The 22,009-nt window shown below is 37.5% G+C and overlaps 1 pseudogene; it reads right to left on the bottom strand.

Annotated features, from left to right (window-relative positions):
* Window positions 1-14,942: 14,942 nt before the first annotated feature.
* On the bottom strand, window positions 14,943-15,220 carry LOC129623821 (40S ribosomal protein S21-like; annotated as a pseudogene).
* Between the last annotated feature and the right edge of the window lie 6,789 nt (window positions 15,221-22,009).

Genomic DNA, 22,009 nt, shown 5'->3' with positions numbered 1-22,009 from the left:
ACTATATTCACTGTAGTACAACAATGTCTGCAAAATTCCAACAATTTCTCTCACCATTCCTACATCTACACCATATCCATACTTGCAAAAGAGAAAAGAAAAGAAACATCTAGAAAAATATTCCAATAATGATAAAAATAGCTTTGTTTTCTCTTCCAAATAATGGAAACGTTAGTGGCATTTTTGTGTGTTTGCACTTGTATTTCTTCAGTCATATGAATATTCAGAAAAGACCCTGATGCTGGGAGACAATGAAGGCAAAAGGAAAAGGGAATGGCAGAGGATGAGATGGTTAGATAGCATTACCAACTCAATGGACATGAATTTGAGCAACTCCAAAAGATAGTGGAGGACAGAGGAGCCTGGTGTATGGAGTCCATGGGGTCACAAAGAGTCAGACATGACTTAGTGACTGAAAAGCAACAACAAAACACATTTCTTATATTTCTTTTCAAGTAGAAGCTATTATTTACCCCAAATCTCTTATTTCAGTGGTCTTCAACCTTTCTGGCATAAGGGACCAGATTTGTGGATGGCAACTTTTCCCAGACCTGGGGGGGGCAAGGGGAATGGTTTCAGGAGAACTCAAGCACATTATTTTCATTGTGTACTTTTTTCTATCATTATTGCATTGTGGTATATAATGAAGTAATTAGACAACTCACTACAGTGCAGAATCAGTGCCAGCCTTGACCTTGTTTTCATGGAACTAGACAATCCCAAACAGGAGTGATTGAAGACAGTGACACCCAGAGTGTCACTACAGAAAACTCTGATTCACAAAGATAGGATGTTGGAAATGGAAGCAGACTCGGTGCTTTTGTGGCAGTCTCAGGATATTCTGACTTGGCTTTAATCCAGAAATATAGAGATTTGAAGTTGTCTCAAACACACTTTTAAGGCTACTGTCATTTGTGACCTCAAGCAGTTGATGCTCTTCTAGCACGGACAAAGTTGATTCACCTGGCTTATTCACAAATAGGTCATGGATCCATTCCTTCCCAGTTTGGGGATCTTTTGTGATTGGGAAGTAATGCTCAAACTCTTTTGAAAGCTGAAGTAGGTGATCATGAACCAGCTGGAAGAAAGAAGGCCCTTGGTTCAGTCTCTTTCAAAATCTCTACTAATGTTTGAAACGTCAAAATTCAGAATGTTCACTCATCGCCCACATGACTCCAGTGTGGCTTTGGATGCAGCCACTTTATCTCAGATTTGAATACAGTTGTCATCTTCCCATGATGTGACAGACTGAGTTAGTTGAATAGGTTGAATATGTCACACAAGTAAATTTTGCTACTCATTCTGTGTCACTGAAATATGCTACCAATGGTGACTGTTTTTCTAAAAGGAATCTCTGGAGCAGCTCTCATAATTCAAAAACTCTGGCCTTTCTATATATGAGAAGACATATGTGCTCTGTGTTTATCTCCTAACAAAGCGGCACAAAGACACAAGTTATGAGCATGCACCATAATGTGGCTGATGATTTTAATCATATCCAACAAAATGTTTTTAAGTTCAGGTGACATTTTTCAATTAGCCAGCATGTCTCTATGGATGACACAGAGGGTAGATTCACATTCAGAAGCTACCTCTTTGACCTGAGAAGCAAAACCAGAAAGCCATCCAGTCATGACAACAATTCTGTCCATACATATATCGACACAGAATGACCATTTCAGTTTTCCTGATATGTAAATATTCAAAGACTTGAATGGTTCTGCATCTGTGGTATTGGTTGGCAGCAAAAGTGCACACGACATATCCTTGTGCACAACTTCCTGAAGATATATCACACAACACAAAGCATTATTGTGCTGTTGTCAACACTGGTAGACTCATCAGCCTGGACTGCACAGCACAGTGGCCCAGTCCTCTCTAGCAATTGTGCTTCAATATCCTCTGCTATTTCATCAATTCATCTAGTTATGGTCCTACCTGAAAGAGGAACCCATGCCATCTTTTGAACTGCAGCCTCTCCATAAAGTTCATGGCAAATGTCCTTAGAAGCAGATAGCACCAACTCTTCACCAATAGCAAAGGATTTGTTAGTTTTAGCAATGTGATCATCCACTAAGAATAATACTGTCAGTGCAGACACATTTAATGAAGTGGTGACCTTCAATAATCACTTCTATTCTTCATTTTCACGTTTTTGTTTTTAAACTCCAAAGACTTGTCTTTTAATACAGGGTGCTTGTCTCCATATGGCAAAGCAGTTTTGAAGGTTTCATGGCTTCATTGGCTAGCCAGTCGCCATGTATTTAACAAAGTAGGCTTGAAGAATGTGAATCACTTCTTGCAATTTAAGTGGGATTCTTGATATTTTCTTTTAAATACGGCTTTCTTTTTTTTTTTTTTTGGCAGTCAGAGTCTTCTGTATTCTTCCTGTTGGATCTTTCCCCCTTTTTAAAAATGCTCTCCAGTGACATTTATTTTTTACTAATTTTGGTTAGTGTAAACTTCTGGGCTCACCAAAAATGTGATTGAGACAAGTGCTCAGTGCAGGAAAGAGGCACAGATGGAAGTGGTAGATAAAATAATGGGCAGGTCATGAGCAGATTAAGCTGTCTGATTCTAACTTAAAGCCTGCCACCAGATGCGGTTTAATTATCACTTGCCCTCACTGATAAAGTTTTGATATGTCTGTAAAAGATTTATTATTGCCTCTGTGCAATCAAACCTCTCTGCTAATGATGATTTGTATTTGCAGCCATTCCCTAGTTCTAGCATCACTGCCTCAGCTCCACTCAGTTCATCAGGCCTTAGATTTTCATAAGGAGTGCTCACCTTAGATCCTGAGCATGCTCAGTTCACAATAGAGTTTGCACTTCTATGAGAATCTAATGCCACTGCTGATCTGACAGGAGGTGGAGCTCAGGGGGTAATGCAAGCAATGGGGAACATCGGCTGAAGCTTCACTCACTCACCCACTGCTCACCTCCTGCTGTGTGACCCAGTTCCTAACAGGCCATGGACCAGTACCAGGGTTGGAGACCCTCCACTTATTTAATTTTAAATCTTTAAATATAAACTAAATAAATGCTATTTAACTTAAAATCTCCATTAATCTACATAAAAATTTTCCACTACTTTTGATAAATCTGACATATTTCAAACATCAAAAATCTAAAAATCACAGGATTTTTAGAGGACAGGACAGAGGACACAACATGTAGTACATATGATTCTGGATATAGAAGTAAATTTTTGTATTTAATACTTGGTATCCAGATGTGAAAAATAATTTTATAAAGAACATATGAAAAACAGAAACTTTGTATTGGAAATGTAACATAAGAAGGAAAATATTAAGACATCAATGAGTAATTATATTTTCAATTTTTATTATTTTTCTTTTTTAAGGAGGTATTAATACTATGCAATTATGTTAAAGGTGAACAATATAGTGATCACAATTTTTAAAGGTTACATTCCAAGTATATTAATTATAAAATATTGGCTCTATTACCTGTATTATACAATACATCCTTGTAACTTATTTTATACCCAGTAGTTTTGAACTCTTACTCCCCTATCCCTTTATTGCCCTTCCCTCTTTCCCTCTACCTGCTGGTAATCACTAGTTCATTCTCTAAATCTGTGAGTCTATTTTTTTTCTATATTCACTAGTTTGTTTTATTATTTACGCTCCACATATAAGTGATAATATGTAGTATTTCTCCTTCTCTGTCAGATTTACTTCACTAAGCATAATAAATTCTAGGTCTACCCATGTTATTGCAAATAGCAGAATGTCATCTTTTTAAGGCTAATACTTCTCTCTCTCTCTCTCTCTCTATATATATATATATGTATATATATATCTACACACATATAATGTGTGTATCACATATGTATATATGCATGTACATAATAATATAATATTCCCCTATATGTGTGTGTGTGTGTGTATGTGTGTGTGTGTGTGTGTGTACGTATGATACTGGTACTGGTTAGTCAGTCGTGTCTGACACTTTGTGACCACATGGACTGCAGCCTGCCAGGCTCCTCTGTCCATGGAATTTTCCAGGCAAGAATACTGGATTGGGTGGCATTCCCTTCTACAGGGCATCTTCCTGACCCAGGGATGGAACTAATGTCTCCTGCATCACAGGCAGATTCTTAACTGTCTGAGCCACTAGTGGTATGTTGTATATATGCCTATTCCCCTATATCTATGTATATGTCCATATGTATATATTAATATTAGTTTATTTATATTATAAATATTGCATTATTTATTATGTTTTATATTGTATTCTATTATGCATTATATTATTATATATGCATATATAATACATATACTCATATACTACTCATATACATATACACATATGTGTGTGTGTGTTAGTCGCTCAGTCATGTCTGACTCTTTGTGATCTCATGGACTATAGCTCACCAGTCTCCTCTGTTCATGGAATTCTCTAGGCAAGAATACTGGAGTGGGTTGCCATTCCCTTTTCCAGGGGATCTTCCCAACCCAGGGATCAAACCTAGGTCTGTGGCATTGCTGTCAGATTCTTTACCATCTGAGCCACCAGGGAAACCCCATATACATATATACATGTATGTATATATGTGCACACATAACACATCCTCTTCATCCATTCATTCATTGATGTATACCTAGCCTTCTTCCACATCTTGGCTATTGTAAATAATACTGATATGGATATTGGGATATATATATCTTTTCGAATCAGTGCTTTCATTTTCTTTAGATATATTCTCAAGAGTGGAACTGCTGCATGTTATAGTAGTCCTAATTTTAATCTTTTGAGTATCTTTCATAATTTTTCCACAGTGATTGCACCAATTTACATTTCCATCAACAGTGTAAAAGGGTTCCTTATTCTTCACATCCTCTCTAATATTTGTAGTTTGTGGTCATTTTAATGATAGCTATTCTGACAGGAGTGAGGTGATAACACATTGTGGTTTTGATTTCCATTTCTCTGATGATTAGCAATGTTGAGCATCTTTTAAAGTGCCCATTGGCCATCTGCATGTCTTCTTTGGAGAAATGCCTCTCCAGGAGAAATTTTTAAATGAATTGTTTGATATTTTTATTCAATATCATGAGGTGTATGAATTGTTTATATACTTTGGATATATAATTTCTTATCAGTCATATTGTTTTCAAATATTTTTTCCCATTCAATAGATTGTGTTTTCATGTTGTCAATGGTTTACCTTGCTCTGGAAAATTTCTAAGTTTAATTAAATCCCATTTGCTAACTTTTGCTTTTGTTCCTTTTGTCTTAATACACAGATCCAAAAAACAAAAAACAACATCAACAACAAAACATTTCCCTGGAGTAGGAAATGGCAACCCACTCCAATATTCTTGCCTGGAAAATTCCATGGACAGAGAAGCCTGGCGGGACAGAGTCTATGGGGTCTCAAAGAGTTGGACACGACTGAGCACACACACAAAATGATTTATGCATTCTGCCTATGTTCTCTTCTAGGAGTTTGCATGGTTAAAGTCTTACATTTAGGTCTTTAATCTACCAATATTTTGAGTTTTTGAATTTGGTGTGAGGAAATGTCCTAATCTTTGTTTTAAATATGACAGTCAAGTTTTCCCAGTATCACTTATTGAAGACACTATCTTTTCTCTGTTTTATAATCTTGCCTCCTTTTTCAGTAATTAATTGTGTGTGGTTTTATTTCTGAGCTCTCCAATGATATAAATGTCTATTTCTGTGCCAGTGTATACTTTTTTTTTTTTTAATTGTAGCTTTGTAGCATAATCTGAAACCAGGGAGTATGATTCCTCCTGTTCGGTTCTTCTTTTTCAAGGTTGTTTTCTCTGTTTGGAATTGTTTGTGTTTCCATATGAATTTTAGGACTTTTTTAAAGCCCTTTGAAAAGTGCCTTTTGTATTTTGATAGAGATTGTATTGCCTCAAGTAGTATGGCTATTTTAACAACATAATTCTTCCATTTAGTGAACAGTATATTTTTCCATATGTGTTGCCTTGAATTACTTTTATCAGTGACTTATAGTTTTTTGAGTACAAATCTTTTACCTCCTCAGGTAGGTTTATTCCTGGGTATTTTATCCTTTTTGATTTAACTGGAATTATAATTGTTTTCTTAATTTCACTTTCTGATAGTTCATTGTTAGTGTATAGAAATGCAACAGAGTTTTGTATATTAATTTTGTATCCTGTAACTTTACTTAGTAATTGGGTAATTAGTAATCATTTTTTGAGATGTATTTAGGATTTTCTAAGTATAGAATCATGTCATGTATAAACAGTAATGGGTTATTTCGTCCTTCCCAATTTGCATTTCTTTTATTTATTTTTCTTGTCTGATTGCTGTGACCAGAACATCCAATGCTGTGTTGAATAAAAGTGGCCAGAATAGGCATCTTTGTGTTGTTCCTGATCTTAGAGGAAATGCTTTCAGCTTTTCACAGTTATCTGTGGGAATAACATATTTGGCCTTTACCATGTTGAAGTATGCCCACTATATCCACTTTCTGGAAGGCCTTTATCATAAATGGATGCTGAATTTTTTCAAAAGCTTTTTCTGAATCTACAGAGATGATCATATGGTTTTCATTCTTCATTTTGTTAATGTAGTGCATCACATTGATTGAGCTTCAGATATTGAACCATCTTTGTGTCCCAGGGATAAATCCCACTTGATTATCGTGTATGATTATTTTAATGTATTACTGGATTAAATTTTCTAATATTTTGTTGAGGATCTATGTTCATCAGTGATACTGGCCAGCAATTATCTTTATTGTGATATTTTTCTCCGGTTTTAGAATCAGCGTAGTTTTATTTTCATAGAATGAGTGTGAAAGTCTTCCTTCCTCTATAATTTTCTGGAATAATTTGAGAATGATGGGTATTATTTGTACTCCAAATGTTTGGTAGAATTCACCTGTGAAACCATCTAACTCTGAATGTTTGTTTCTTGGGAGTTTTTTTAATTACTAATTAAATTTCATTGCTGGCATATGGTTCATTCATATTTTTTATTTCTTCCTGGTTCAGTCTTGGAAGATTGTTCATTTATAGAATTTGTCTATTTCTTTTAGATAGCCCATTGTATTGGCATTTAATTGTTTGTAGTAATCTCATGATCCTTTGTTTTTCTATAGTGTCAGTTGTTATTTGTACTTTTATCCTTTTTAATATTTTATTTTATTGATATGGGCCCTCTCTATTTCTTGATTAGTCTAGCTAAAGTTTTATCAATTTTGTTTCTATTTTAAATGAACCAACTCTTAGTTTCATTGATCTTTTCTGTTGTCTTTGTCACTATTTCATTTATTTCAGCTCTGATCTTAATGATTTGTTTTCTTCTACTAAATCTTAGCTTTGTTCTTATTTTTCTAATATCTTTAGGTGTAAGGTTAAGTTGTTATGTGAGATTTTTCCTAAAGTGAGCTTGTATTACTCTAAACTTTCCTCTTAAATCTGGTTTTGCTGTGTCCCATAGATTTTGGATCATGATGTTTTGTTTTCACTTTTCTTCAGTTATATTTGATTTTCTATTTGATTTCTTCAGTGAACCATTGATTATGTAGGTATATTGTTTTTAGTTCCATGTATTAGTGTTTTTTGCAGGTTTCTTTGTAATTGATTTCTAGTCTCTTAGTGTTCTAGTCAGTAATGAAGCTTGATATTATCTCAATTTTCTTAAATTTAAAGAGGCTTATTTTGTGGCCTAGTAGGGCTTCCCTCGGAGAAGGCAATGGCACCCCACTCCAGTACTCTTGCCTGGAAAATTCCATGGGTGGAGGAGCCAGGTGGGCTGCAGTCCATGGGGTCGCTAAGAGTTGGACACGACTGAGCAACTTCACTTTCACTTTTCACTTTCATGCATTGGAGAAGGAAATGGCAACCCACTCCAGTGTTCTTGCCTGGAGAATCCCAGGGATGGAAGAGACTGGTGGGCTGCCATCTATGGGGTTGCATAGAGTCAGACACGACTAAAGCGACTTAACAGAACAGGGCTTCCCTTGTGGCTCAGCTGGTAAAGAATCTACTCGCAATGCAGGAGACCTGGGTTCAGTCCCTGGGTTGGGAAGATTCCCTGAAGAAGGGAAAGGCTACCCACTCCAGCATTCTGGCCTGGAGAATTCCATGAACTGTATAGTCCATGGGGTTGCAGTCAGACATGATTGATTGACTTTCACTTTCAAGACTTTCATGTGGCTTCCCAGGTGGAGTTTGTGGTAAAGAACCTGCCTGCCAATGCAGGAGACTTTAGAAATGCAGGTTGTTCCCTGGGTCAGGAAGATTCTCCTGGAAGAGGGCACAGCTATCCACTCCAGTATTCTTGCCTAGAGAATCCCATGGACAGTCTTATCGCCATACCACCCTGAACACACCTGATCTCATCTGATCTTGGAAGCTAAGCAGGGTTGTGCCTGGTTAGTACTTGGATGGGAGAATCCCATGGGCAGAGAAGCCTGGTGCACTATGGTCCATAGGGTCGCAAAGAGTCAGACACGACTGATACAACTTAGTATAGCACAGAACAGCACATGTGACCTATACTGGAATATGTTCCATGTACACATGAAAAAGAATGTGTATTCTGCTCCTTTTTGATGCAGTGTTCTATATATCAGTTAAGTTCATCTGGTCTAATGTGTCATTTAAAGTCAGTGCTTCCTTATTTATTTTCTGACTGGATGATCTGTCTATTAATGTAAGTGGGCTTTTAAAGTCTCCTACTATTTTTGTGTTACAGCCAACTTCTCTTTTTATGTCTCTTTATGTTTTCTTTATGTACTTAGGTGGTTCTATGTTGGGTGCATAGATATTTACAGTTGATCTTTCTTCTTCTTGGAATGATTTGTTGATCATTATATAATGTCCTTCTTGTCTTTTGTAGTAGTCTTTATTTTGAAGTCTATTTCGACTGGTATAATTATTGATAACTTGGCCTTTAAAATCTCTATTTGAATTAAATAATTTTTCCCTCCCCTCTATTTCAGTCTGCATTATTTTAGATCTACAGTGGATCTCCTGTAGGTAGTATATACATGGCTCTTGTTTATTTTTTTTATCAAATAAACTATGACTTTATTATTCATTTGTAGGAATTCTTTTTAAAACTTAATTTATTCATTTGTTTTTGGCTGTGTTGCGTCTTCATTGCAACACAGGCTTTTCTCTCCTCGTGGCACGTGCGGCTGCTGTTTAGTTGCAGCATGTGGGCATCCTATTGCAATGGCGTCTCTTGTTGCAGAGCATGGGCTCTAGGGTGCTCAGACTTCAGTAGGTGTGGCACATGGGATAAGCAGTTGCCGCTTTCAGGCTCTAGGGTATAGGATCAATAGTTGTGGTGCACAGACTTAGATGCTCTACGGCATGTGGGATCCTCCCAGACAGGTATCAAACCTATGTCTCCTGCATTGGTAAGCAGATTCTTTATCACCAAGCCACCAAGAAAGCCCCGGGATCTTGTTTTTGAATCCATTCAGCCACTCTATGTCTTTTGTTTGGAGCATTTAGAACATTTATATTTAAAGTAATCATTGATATATGTGTACTTATTGCCATTATGCTAGCTGTTCTTTGGATTTGTTTTGAGGTTCTTTTTTGTTCCTTTTTCTTCTTTTTGTCTCTTATGATTTGATGTATATCTTTATTAGCATGTTTGAATTCCTTCCTTATTTTGTGGGTGCTGCTGCTGCTAAGTCGCTTCAGTCGTGTCCGACTGTCTGCGACCCCATGGACTGCAGCCCTCCAGGCTCCTCCGTCCATGGGATTTTCCAGGCAAGAGTACTGGAGTGGAGTGCCATCGCCTTCTCCAATTTTGTGGGTATATTTACTATTTTGTGGGTATATTTACTATTTTTCTTTTATTTGTGGTTATCATGAGGTTTATCTATAGTAATCTACCTATACAGGGTTATTTTTAATTGGTGGTCTCTTAATTTCAAACATTTTAATGCACCTACATTTTTACCTTCTTCCTCTTGTAGTTACTGATTCTGACACCATGTTTTACATCTAATTATTTTGTCTATCCCTCAACTGCTTATTGTGAATAAAGATGATTTTACTACCTTTGCCTTTTAATGTTCTCACTAGTTTAGTAAATGGGTGGTTTACTATGTTTAATGTATGTTTGACTTTACTCATGAGATAGATTTTCTTTGAGTATTTTCATGTGTTTAGTTGTGGCCTTCCCTTGTCTCTCAGAAGGTAAAAAATCTACCTCAATACAGGAGATCTTGGTTTTATTTCTGAGTCAAGAAAATCTCCTGGAGAAGAGAATGGCTACCCACTCCAGTATTCTTGCCTGGAGGATTCCATGGACAGAGATGCCTGGCAGGCCACAGTCCATAGGGTTGCAAAAGAATTGGACATGATTTAGCCACTAAACCACAAAAACATGGCACTAAAATCACCTAATTTCTTCCTCTACCTCTATTATTTTCTTCTCCATTAATCTTTACTTTCTGTTTTCTGATATTTTTATATGGTAGATAAAGATTATGAAGGAAACATTTTTGCAAGGATGATTTTTTTCATGGAACATGAGCGTTTTCATTAAAATCACCCATCTCCAAGTGTTCTTATAGACATCTTTTATATACGCATTTAATTTTATTTAAAATATTCAAAAGATCCCAAAATTTTATTATAGTCTGTACCTAATATCAATAAATTGAATTACTTTGTTCTCTTTCTTTTATGAATTACTGTTTAATCATTGTTCAAATTTTCAAAAAAATAATAAATTTTTGTTAAGTTCAAGTAAAAAATTATGTTTTATTTTCTTTCTATGTAATTTGATGAAAATAATGCTTTTATTTTCTCTCACACAAGGCTTGTTATTATTTTTATGTAAATTATTATTTCTCAGGACTTGGGCTTTTATAGCATGACTTTCTCGGAGAAGGCAAAGGCACCCCACTGTAGTACTCTTGCCTGGACAATCCCATGGATGGAGGAGCCTGGAAGGCTGCAGTCCATGAGGTCGCTGAGGGTCGGACATGACTGAGCGACTTCACTTTCACCTTTCACTTTCATGCATTGGAGAAGGAAATGGCAACTCACTCCAGTGTTCTTGCCTGGAGAATCCCAGGGACGGGTGAGCCTGGTGAGCTGCCGTCTATGGGGTCACACAGAGTCGGACACGACTGAAGTGATTTAGCAGCAGCAGCAGCATGACTTTCTTATTCTTGTTTTCTTTATTTTTATTAGTCTCTTGCTTAACTGGAATAATTCTAAGACTTGTTTTTCAAAGAATATATGACAGCTATTTATACTTTGAGACTCGAATATCTGAAAATTCCATTTAGCTGTCTTCACACATAAATGATAACTTCGCAAGATGTGGAATTCTGAAGTCACAAATTCTTTTCAAAGTTTTCTAATGGTTCATTACCTTTCAGTCCCTAATGTTTTAAAAGAGAAATATGATCCAACTTCTTTTTTCTAGACTCATATCTTATAAAACTCTTGGGATTAAAATGGATGAGACTGGGGTGAAGATCAAGTCACTGGTCAAGATTTTTTTCATTTATTTTGCTTAACGTTATACTTCTCAAGAAGATTAATCACATTTAAAGCCATGAGAGACCTTCTACAATCTGTTTATGTCAACAATAAACAATTTCAGAAAGTTGCCACTGTTTGGATAACATTCTCAACTGGCTTCTATCACAAATAGATTTTCCCCTTTATCTTCACATTTCTTAAGTAGGAACTAACTACTGAGGTGGCAGTCAGATTTGTATTATTAAGCCTTTTACTTTCTATAAAATTTCAAGAATATTTTCTACATTAAATTCAGTAATAAATACTTTTTAAAAAATTTTTTTTAAACTTTACATAATTGTATTAGTTTTGCCAAATATCAAAATGAATCCGCCACAGGTATACATGTGTTCCCCATCCTGAACCCTCCTCCCTCCTCCCTCCCCATTCCATCCCTCTGGGTCGTCCCAGTGCACCAGCCCCAAGCATCCAGTATCGTGCATCGAACCTGGACTGGCAACTCGTTTCATACATGATATTTTACATGTTTCAATGCCATTCTCCCAAATCTTCCCACCCTCTCCCTCTCTCACAGAGTCCATAAGACTGTTCTATACATCAGTGTCTCTTTTGCTGTCTTGTACACAAGGTTATTGTTTACTTATTTCTTATTGTTATATGTGCAGTATTGTTTCTTAAAGAAACATTTGACAAAAGACAAGGGCCTGCAATTTTAAACCTAATTAAGTACAGGTAATGTTATTCTGCAGTATACTAATAAATATAATCATTATGAACAATTGTCTATTGGTGAGTAATAGTTTTTATAGACAGTTATAGGGTCTGCACAATTTTCTTCATAGATTGCTTTAAAAAAAATTACTTGTGCTTTTAATAGGAGAATTCCTGACGCTATTTCCTCTGACAAGAACCACTAACTGGAAGATCATGTTGACTTAAAACAAATAGACTGCTGATTATTTTTCCAATAAAAATAAGCCTATTGGTACCAGCAGCAGATTGCAATTTGGGGTCTGCAATGATGGCCAGCTATGTATAAGTCTCAGTACAGCAAGGACAGGAGAACTCTTCTAAAGAGGGGTAAAGGATATTGGGAGGACTTTAATAAGCAAAGAGTCCATTAGAGGAATCGAGAGCTCAGTGTACAGTGCATTTTGTTTCTCTGAGTTGTCACTGTCTCTCATGGATTGAGTTTGCTAAGAAAGAAGAGAAAGTCCTTTCCTGTTGGGATTTGCTATTTTCATATGGCCTGAGAGTTCCCCTTTCTGGCCTCTTGACTATTTTAATGACTTCTATTTATTAATCTTTATATTCCTTCATCTTTGATCAAGATCTTTCTCTGAAAGTCCCTCTGATCAAGAGTCGGGTTTTTTGGTTTCAGCAGCTTATTTTACCCTCAAAGCCAGGAAGAACCTTTCTGGATGTAGTATCCCATGTCAGAGGGAAAGCACACTGATCAGAAAACTATTGAAATCATATTTGAGTAAAAAAGAGGAGTAGGAAGAAGAACTCACAGGCACTTTCTATCTAAAGTCCATATGTTTTAAATTATAGACATTGGAGATCACTTAAAGCTTTGTTGTCATCAAAGGTTTTATAGGCAAACTTCCAGTGCACCTGGTTCAGATGTCTTAGGAAAGCTGTCTCATCAGGTCAGCCACTTCAATTCTGGGAAGTCTTTCCTTTAGATCACCAGCTGATGTTCAGGTACAGTCAGAGTTGGGTATGGGTATTTAGGAGTGTCCTATGAATCCAGGGATTCCCTGGTGGCTCAGAGGTAAAGCCTCTGCCTGCAATGCGGGAGACCTGGGTTTGATCCCTGGGTCAGGACGATCCCCTGGAGAAGGAAATGGCAACCCATTCCAGTATTCTTGCCTGGAAAATTCCATGGGCTACAATCCATGGAGTTGCAAAGAATTAGACATGACTGAGCTTTCACTATGAATCCAGAAAGTGTCTATTCCCTGGAAAGTGGTGGTACAAATGTTGGTTAGCATTACCAGACAGGGGCCTTTTCAGTAAGGTTGAAGGGAATCCTTTTGTATATGTTTTTTCAAATATATGAAATCTTCATGGTGCAAGGTGTAAGGAGGTTGTTGTTCAGTTGTTAAGTCGTGTCTGACTCTGCAACCCCACAGACTGCAGCATGACAGTTTCTCTGTCCTCCACTAACTGCCAAAGTTTGCTCACATTCATGACCATTGAGTCAGTGATGCTATCTAACCATCCCATCCTCTTTTGCCCCTTTCTCCTTTTGTTGTCAATCTTTCCCAGCATCAGAGTCTTCCAACGGAACATCTCTTTGCATCAGGTGGCCAAAGTGTTGAAGCTTCAGCTTCAGCAACAGTGTTTCCAATGAATGTTCAGGGTTGATTTCCAAACCTGGGCCAAAGAGTGGATGCTTCTCCTGTGAGCCAGCTGGAGGTCTTACCTCTTTGACTGAACCACCAAAAGGACCTGGGTTTGGTGTGCAAGCAGGCCTTTAATTTATATTCACTGTAAATATGTCAGTGGAGAAATAAAATATGAATCTCCTATCTATCTAAAAAAAAAAAAAAAGGAGTCTCCTCCTGCATCATAATTTGAAAGCATCGATTGTTTGGTATTCAAACTTCTTAATGGTCCAACTCTTCTTTATAGTCCATCCATACATAACTACTGGAAAAACAGTAGCTTTGACTTCATGGACCTTTGTCAGCAAAGTGATGTCTCTGCTTTTTAATATGCTGTCTAAGTTTGTTATAGATTTTCTTCCAAGGAGGAAGTGTCTTTTAATTTTATGGCTACAGTCACTGTCTGCAGTGATTTTAGAGACCAAGAAAATAAAATCTGTCAGTGCTTCCATTTTTTCCCCTTCTATTTGCCATGAATTGATGAGACCAGATGCGAGGATCTTACTTTTTTTAATGCTGAGTTTCAAGTCAGCATTTTCACTTCCCTCTTTCACCTCATCAGTAGGCTCTTCCTTTCCTCTCCATTTTCTGCCACTAGAGTGACACCACCTGCATATCTGAAGTTGTTGATATTTCTCTTTAGCCACAGAAGAGGCAGTGTCCTGTGCAAAAGAAAATTTCTGTATGTGAAACATACAGACCATGACAAAAACATAAATATTCTTTGATTTTTATATCCAAAAACATATTTATATAGACAAAGGATACTGTATGAAATCTATTTGCCAGAACTTAAATGGTCCATTAGGCCATTAAAATGTCCAGTAAATGTAGTAACAGACTTCCTTGGTTTATATGTTTAACAAGTGGGACAAGTAAGGTAGGCACTTTTTGCAACCTTGTTAACATTTTCCCACCAATATTGACTCATGAATGCCTTCATTTTGTCAATAGACAAATAGTTCAATGCACGTACAGTGGGGAAAAGTGGGACTTTTTTTTTTAGGTTTTCACTATTTATTTATAACAAATATTCCATGTCCGGGATCCTCTTGTCAGAAGTTCTTTGAAATGATGCCGTCGGCCTTGGCCAGCCGGAAAATGGAGTCATCTGACCCGCCCATCCTGCGAACGGCCCCGCAGATAGCATAGGTTTTAAACTGGCCGTTGAACCTGCCTGTCACCTTGTCAACCTCGGCCACATTCATCTGGATGGACGCGTGGTCCTTGGCGCCGATGATGCGGTTGTGGCGGAGCATTTCCGCGGCACATACAGGCCCACGAACTCACCGGCGTCATTCTGTATGTTGAGTGAGTGTCTCAGGCCCTGCATCATCCCTTTTGCCAGGACGCTGGCCGTACAGCCCACCTGATGGTACAACGATGAGCGCAAGCACAGGAGGAGTGGGAATTTTTAAAGTCTGTAGCAGGCCTGAGCTGTTATTTGGTCCAAATTTGGTAAATGGGAATCCCACAATCATTTGCTCAATAGCTTTAAACAAAAAGGCAGTGGCAGTAATGGTTCTAACAAGGCACCTAGGTATCGCCATGCCACAGAGTCCAGTTGCTATAGTACCTTTTTGGCTATAACACCCTATATAGGTAATTGGTGACCTTTGTTTTCTTTGAGTGAATATCCTAAGGACAAACACTTTATATATACAGAAAGGCAAAAGGAAATCTGATTATTTGGATACTCAAGGGCAGGTGGGTTCATTAAATTCTCCTTTAAGTTGTTATAGGCTGTGTCATCCAGTTCTCCTCATAAACATTGGGTTGGTATTGTTATTATTCAGTGAAAAATGCAGAAATTTAGCTACAAGAGAAATTTAAAATCTGTTTTTTTGCAATAACCAACTCGCCTGAGAAAAACTAAGAGTTGGTGTTTAGTTTGGGGTTTGGAGAAACTTAGGACACCATGAAGTATATCTGAACCTAGGTGAAGCCCTTGTTTTGATATCAGATTCCCTAAACATTGAACTTGGGGTTGGGAAAACAGCAGTTTGGGGGATGATCTTTCCACTGAAGACCAAAAGCTTTAGCCAGTGGATGCTGTCTTCAGGTTAGGAGAGTTGAGATGAGCAAAGAAGCAAATCATCCACATATTGCAACACAGTAGAACTTATAGGGCACTTTTTAATACCAAGCTCAGCCTTCAAGATTTGTAAGAAATAAGAACTCCCAAGTAAAATCTTGAGTCATTATTGTCCCAGTGAATTATTTTTCTTCCCAAGTGAAAGCAAAAAAAGCATTGGCTAGCTAGCTTCATCAACTGGAATACTGAAGAATGCACTGTATAAATCTACTGCAGTAAAGAATTTGCTTCCGATAGAAGTGGACGCTAGTAATGCATTGAGAGATAACAGTGTTGTTTATTGTTGTTATTACAATGTTGTTTATTACTCAGAGGTCCTGAACAAACTCTACCTTCAGTCCTTAGGTTTTCTCACTAGTATAATAGGAGTATTTTACCAGGCATTGTTAAAATAAAAATATTGCAGATATTAAGCCTTGAGCCTTATAATCTATTACAGGTTTTAAATCTTGAAGTTCTTCCTCACTTATGGGATAGCGATTAGCTCTGGGAAGAGATTCTGAGAGATCTATTTGAACACTGATGAGAAGTACACTGTGAATTTTGTCAATATCATTTGGAGATTTTGCCCATAAGAAGGATGGTGGCTGAATCAATACAGCCAAATAATCAGTGTTTCCAGAATCAGCTCTACTATACTTAGGGACAGAGCAAATAAAAGACATTGAAAGGTCATTTGATTCACCTGGCTGGTTGCTTTGATTGCTACAGTTGACCCTCGAACAACATAGTGGCTAGGAGCTATGAATTTCTGAACTGCTAAAAATTTGAGAAAAACTTTACAGTCAGAGTCAACCAACTGCAGAAGTACTACTATAGTACTTATTGAGGAAAATTTCAGCATATAAGTGAACTCAGGCAGTACAGACCAGTGTTGTTCAAGGGTCAACTGCATTACAAAATTTTAGAATTATATCCCCCTTTCAAGAGTAAGAAATTCCAGTATGATGCTTTCCTAAGAAGTCTTTGCCTAATAAATGGACAGTTGCTGAGGAGCAAAAGACAAAAGGATTCACATGTCTCAAAGGGTTTAATAAAAGGAACTAAGTTCAGAGATGGAAACCTTTTGAGGTTCATTAAAAATCCCGGTATTTGAACTTGCAGTACTCTGAGGCAAGGGCTGCTTTATGTTAGTTGGGTTGAGCTCTTAGAGTGGCTCCAGTGTCAATTAGGACAGCACAGCTATAATGGAACAGTCCAATTCCCAGGGAGTCAGGCCAAAGGCTTAACAGTGCAGTTCCAATAGAACAGCCCCTATTCTGAAAGGTACCAAGCTAAAGTCTGCACTGGCACCATTTCAGTGAAACAGTCTCTGTTCCAAAAGAAACTGGCCCCAAAGCTAGCAAAGTTCCAATTGAAACAGCCTGATTTCAAAATACTATCAGGCTGAAGTGCCAAGCAACTACTTACAGACAGAATAAAGCTTAAACAAAAAACATGGAGCCTTAAAATGTGTCCCAAACAAAACCTGGGAGAACTTCAAAACATAAAGAAGGCAGAAGCTCAGATCCAAAAGAAAGACTTATCTTCAAACCCCAGGGTTGATGGAAAAGCAATGTTCAATAATGGACTAAATGTTGACCTCTGTACTCATCAGCCTCAGAGTCACTGAATGTCTTCTCTGGACCCCAATGCATACCACAAAAATTACTTAAAATAAATATATTTCCAGTTATTTCTCCAGTAAAAATGGGCTTTTCAGTATCAGCAAATAATTGCAATTCAGGGTCTGCAACCATGGTGAGCCATGTGTAAGTCCCAGCACATCAAGGAGAAAATAACTCTTTTAAAGAGGAGAAAAGGAAACTGGGAGGGCTGAAGTAAGCACAGCTCATTGAAGGAGTTGAGATTCAAAAAAGCATAGTGCCTTTTTAAAAATTTCAATTTAAGAAAAATTTTAACTTGGAAGACGATTGCCAGTATGTTGTGTTGGTTTCTGCCATACAGCAAAATGAATCAGCTATAAGTATACATATACCTCCTCCATCATGAGCCTCCTTCTTATCCCGCCATCCCACCCCTTTAGGTCTTCACAGAGCATGAAGCTGGACTCCCTGTGTTAAGCCACAGTTTACTTCTACTTATCTATTTTACACATGGTAGTGTATGTATATATCAATGCTAGTCTCTCAATTCATCCCACCCTCCCCTTCCCACACAGTGTCCTCAAGAACATTTTCTATGTCTGCATCCCCATTGCTGTCCTGCAAATAGTTTCATCAGTATATTTTCTCTAGATTACATATGTATGCTTTAGTATATGATATTTCTTTTTCTCTTTCTGACTTACTTCACCCTACTCTAGGTTCATCCACCTCACTACAATGTTCACTTTTATGGCTAAGTAATATTGAATTGTGGGCTTCCCTGGTGGCTCATTGGAAAAGTATCCACCTACCATGAAGAGATGCAGGAGACACAGATTCAGTCCCTGGGGCAGAATGATCTCCTGGAGGAGAGTATGGCAACCCAATCCAGTATTCTTGCCTAGGGAAATCCATGGACTGAAAAGCCTGGAGGGCTACAGTCGATAGGGTTACAAAGAGTTAGATATGACTTAAGCATCTGAGCAGGCAGACATGTAATGTTCCATTCCATTCTGTTGTATATATGTACCACAACTTCTATTGTAAATAGTGCTGCAGTGAACATAGGGGTACATGTGTCTTTTTGAATCATATTTTTTTTTCAAGGTATATGCCCAGTGGTGAGATTGCTGAGGTTATGGCAGTTTTATTCCAAGTTTTTAAGGAATCTTCATATCGTTCTCCATAGTGGCTGTATCAATTTACATTACCACCGATAGTGCAAGAGGATTTTCTTTTGTCCAAGTTCTCTCCACCCTTTATTGTTTGTAGGTTTTTTGATGATGGCCATACTGATTGGAACCAGTCTGTTGTTCCATGGCCATTTCTAAATGTTGCTTCCTGACCTGCAAACATGTTTCTCAAGAGGCAAGACAGGTGGTCTGGTATTCCCATCTCCTTCAGAATTTTCCACAGTTTATTGTGATCCACACTGTCAAGGCTTTGGTAGAGTCAATAAAGCAGAAGTTTTTCTGGGAGTCTCTTTCTTTTTCAGTGATCCAGTGGATGTTGGCAATTTGATCTCTGGTTCCTCTGCCTTTTCTAAAACCAGCTTGAACATCTGGAAGTCCACGGTTCACATATTGCTGAAGCCTGTCTTGGAGAATTTTGAGCATTACTTAATAACATGTGAGATGAGTGCAGTTTTGTGGTAGTTTGAGCATTCTTTGGAATTGCCTTTCTTTGGGATTGGAATGAAAACTGACCTTTTCAAGTCCTGTGGCCACTGCTGAGTTTTCCAAATTTGTTGACATATTGAGTGCAGCACTTCACAGCACCATCTTTTCCGATTTGAAATAGCTCAACTGGAATTCCATCACCTCCACTACCTTTGATCGCAGTGATGCTTCTTAAGGCCCACTTGACTGCACATTCCAGGGTATCTGGCTCTAGGTGAGTGTGAGTGATCACACCGTTGTGATTATCTTGATTCCTGAAGATCTTTTTTGTACAGTTCTGTGTATTCTTGCCACCTCTTCTTAATATCTTCTGTTTCTGTTAGGTCCATACCCTTTCTGTGCTTTATTGAGCCCATCTTTGCATGAAATGTTCCCTTGGTGTCTGATTTTCTTGAAGAGATCTCTAGTCTTTCCCATTCTATTGTTTTCCTCTATTTCTTTGCATGGACTGCTGAAGGCTTTCTTATCTCTTCTTGCTATTCTTTGGAACTCTGCATTCAAATGGGTATATCTTTCCTTTTCTCCTTTGCTTTTTGCTTCTCTTCTTTTCACAGCTATTGGTAAGGCCTTCTCAAAGAGCCATTTTGCTTTTTTGCATTTCTTTTTCTTGGGGGTGGTCTTGATTCCTGTCTCTTGTACAATGTCACGAACTTCCGCCCATAGTTCATCAGGCACTCTGTCTATCAGATCTAGTCACTTAAATATATTTCTCACTTAAACTATATAGTCATAAGAAGTACATCAAGGCTGTATATTGTCACCCTGCTTATTTAACTTATATGCAGAGTACATCATGAGAAACACTGTGCTGTAGGAAGCACAAGCTGGAATCAAGATTACCAGGAAAAATATCAATAACCTCAGATATGCAGATGACTCCACCCTTAAGGCAGAAAGTGAAGAGGAACTAAAAAGCCTCTTGATGAAAGTGAAAGTGGAGAGTGAAAAAGTTGGCTTAAAGTCCAACATTCAGAAAACTAAGATCATGGCATCTGGTCCCATCACTTCATGGCAAATAGATGGGGAAACAATGGAAATATTGGCTGACTTTTTGGTCGGGGGGCTCCAAAATCACTGCAGATGGTGATTGCAGCCATGAAATTAAGACGCTTACTCCTTGGAAGGAGAGTTCTGACCAACCTAGACAGCATAGTAAAAAGTAGAGACATTACTTTGTCAACAAAGATCCATCTAGTCAAGGCTATGGTTTTTCCAGTAGTCATGTATGGATGTGAGAGTTGGACTATAAAGAAAGCTGAGCACAGAAGAATTGATGCTTTTGAACTGTGGTGTTGGAAAAGACTCTTGAGAGTTCCTTGGACTGCAAGGAGATCCAACCAGTCCATACTAAAGGAGTTCAGTCCTGGGTGTTCATTGGAAGTACTGATGTTGAAGCTGAAACTCCAATACTTTGGCCACTTGATGCAAAAAGCTGACCTATTTCAAAAGACCCTGATGCTGGGAAAGATTGAGGGCAGGAGGAGAAGGGGATGACAGAGGATGAGATGGTTGGATGGCATCACCAACTCAATGGACATGGGTTTGGGTAGACTCCAGGAGTTGGTGATGCACAGGGAAGCCTGGCATGCTGCAGTTCATAGGGTCACAAAAAGTCGGACACGACTGAACGACTGAACTGACTGAACTGAATTCTGATTCATATAAGATGATGCCTCATTGTAGTTTTGATTTATTGACTGAGCTGTTGTCAGGCAAGAAGAAAATTTTCTTTTCTTTTGGGTTCTGCCATTGTATAGGTCATGAGAGCATCCCCTTCTGACTTCCTCACTCTATTTTAATTGAGTTTCTCTTTATCAATATTTACAATCAATATGGCTGATTTAGGGTAAATCTGAAAAAGTAAGATAAGCATCTATCAGGAGTGAAATATTTTATTTCTTTATAAATTGGGAATATTAGCCAGAATTACCACCCACATGGGGAGCTACTCTAGTGCTGCATTGAGGCTGATAAAAGTTTCTTTGTGCCTTTTGCTCATGTTATTATACTATCCACTCAGCTCCTATCTTTCATCTCTTCCTTTCAACTTAATGGCTAAGTTTATTTCCCAGTGATTTTTTATATCTGACTTTTCCCCTCAGTTTTATTAAGGTATACAAATAAAATTTTATATAAATTTAAGGTATAAAGAATGATGATTAAGAATTGATTATCACAATAAAGTCAGTTAACACATCAATCATACAAAGCTCTATATTATGTTGAGGGGGGAAACATTCAAAATCTACTCTTTTACTAAACTCAAGTATACAATAAAGACTATAAGACATTGATGAAACAAACTGAAGACATAAAAATAAAAGATATCTCATGTTCATGTTTTGAAAGAATTAATAATTCTTTGTTATTGTTAAAATGTCTATACTACTCAAAGCAATTTATAGACTATATGCAATTTCTATAAAATTTCAATGACATTTTACAGAAATAAAACAATAAACAATGTTAAAATTCATATGACATCAGAAAAGACCTTAATAGCCCAAGCAATCTTGAAAAGAAAGAGCAAAGCTGGAGGCAATTATGCTCCATGCTTTCAGGATCTATTACAAAGCTTTAGTAATCAAAGCAGTATGCCCTGACATAGAAATAGACACATAGACTGATTGAATAGAATAGGAAGTCTAGATATAAACCCATGCATATATGATCAACTAATATTGACAAGTCATCAAATGGACTAAGTTGCTCAACATCAGTAATTATCAGGGAAATGTAAATCAAAACCATAATGAGATATT

This window comes from Bubalus kerabau, chromosome 11, assembly GCF_029407905.1.
Source record: "Bubalus kerabau isolate K-KA32 ecotype Philippines breed swamp buffalo chromosome 11, PCC_UOA_SB_1v2, whole genome shotgun sequence".
Lineage (NCBI taxonomy): Eukaryota > Metazoa > Chordata > Mammalia > Artiodactyla > Bovidae > Bubalus > Bubalus kerabau.
The sequence above is the reverse complement of the archived record's forward strand: the minus strand, read 5'-3'. Positions and strand labels throughout refer to the sequence as shown.